Here is a 2,109-nt window from a genome sequence, read left to right as displayed (position 1 = left end):
ATATATATATATATATATATATTATATATATATTATATATATATATATTATATATGTATATAATATATATGTATATATTATATTATATATTATGTATATGATAGTTGCATAACATTAGATTATACAATAGAACAAGAGATTTCACAATTATCAGGAGAATGTAATATACAGTAGGTCTATGTAAATATATAATGTCAATAAATAAAGATAGATAAACGGTACAAAAGCGACACTACCACCAAACTGTCTCGCAGTAACTGTGTGTGTGTGTATATGAAAAGTTGGCACAATCAGGACTCGAACCCAGGATTTTTTGCTGTCGATGCCCAGTGACCCACTGGGGTCTTGTTTGGGAATAATTTGAATTTGATTGGAAAAAAAATATTTTCAGACTCTTTTTGATCATGGGTAATGGAATAGCTTTAGGCCTAATATCAGAGATGAGTAGGACGTATGATATACCCTGAACATAAACATTCTGAACGACAAAACGGGATCTCTGAATTGTTACTCTTTAATGAATCATGGTACAATAAGCAAATAAACTCTACAACGTAATGCTATAATTATTTATTATCAAATATCACTTAATGGTTTAGAAAACAATAAGGGAAAACATGCAACAATCCTGTTTCATGGTCCAAAAAAGGCACATGCAAGGAGGATCGATCAAATTTTAGACAAGAGGAATATGCCCCAACCCATTGGAACCTGTGACTTTCTGCTGTTTATATAGAAGAATAAACTGGACAGATGGGAATCAGTTTATAAATTGGGTGGCAATAATGTACACTGATACAGAGATCTTTACTGTAACTAAAGGATGGATGTTTGAGGGTTTCCTAATGAATTGCGGGATCCGCCAAGGATGACACCTCTCAGTTTCATTATTTATTTTAGTTGTTGAAACTAATGGCTAATGATATGAGACAATCCACTATGTAAAAGTATTGGATTTCCAGTTTTGAAATGAAGTTTCAGGTGTGACTCTGAATAAAAACAAAAGCAAAGACATGTAAATCGGTTGTAAGAAACCAAAAAGAGTGATTTGCGCGAAATTACATTTGTGTAGAACCTGTAATGTTTCAAGGAATATATATCAGTTATGATAATAAAATAATTTGTAATACATGAAAACGGAATGAAAATGTCTCTAGATTTGGGAAAAAAGAATTTGTATGAAATATTTGACGAATTTGCCAATGAATTACTTCAAATATCAACATTTTGTAGAGGCCTACAGACAATTAATGTTAGGTATTGACTTGGTCTTAGAAAATGTCCTTGGTTATTGTACACTTTTTTGAGTTGGAAAGATTAATTAGTGAATTTTTAATTTAAAAAAAAAGCAAAAGAAAAAATAAGTGGAAACAAATTTGTACTTGAGAGGTTTGACAAATTTGCCAATGAATTACTTTCAATCTCAACATTCTGTAGAGGCCTACATACAATTAATGTTAGGTATAGACTTGGTCTTGGAAAATGTCCTTGGTTACTGTACGTTTCTGAGTTGGTAAGGTTAATTAGTGAATTTTTAATTAAAAATGAAAAAAGTACTTGCAATTTTTATTGATAGATTTAAAATATTGTACTTATTTCTATCTTGTAATGGGTTTTAATGTATAGCGCTTTGATTTTTTTGTGAAGGCGCTATATAAATGCTTTTTAATAATAATAATCATAATAATAATAATACATGACTAATTACAAAAGGTGTAAATAACGAATGTAACAAAGTGTAGTTTATTATTTCAGTACTGTATATGATTGTAGAATTATGAAATCGCAAGATGATTCTTATATTAATTTAGTGAATGAAAACAGATTCAATTAGAAGTTATTGTACTATTTTTTAAAATCTTGAATGTGCTTATATATGTATATAGGCATATATATGTATATAGGCCTATATATATATATATATATTATATATATAATAATAATAATAAAAATGGTAATAAAATGTCTAATCTAATCTACTCATGAACCTCGCCTGTTTGTTATTATTCGCTCTGGTTTACCATTGAGGACTCTGCCGACATTATTTGCAATACATTCCACCGTTATATTTTTACTATATGATATATATTACTTTTACTGTATAATTAA

This window comes from Anneissia japonica, unplaced genomic scaffold (genome assembly GCF_011630105.1).
Source record: "Anneissia japonica isolate Jap-2015-1 unplaced genomic scaffold, ASM1163010v1 scaffold287580_len341680_cov180, whole genome shotgun sequence".
NCBI lineage: Eukaryota > Metazoa > Echinodermata > Crinoidea > Comatulida > Comatulidae > Anneissia > Anneissia japonica.
Note: the sequence above shows the minus strand (reverse complement) of the source record.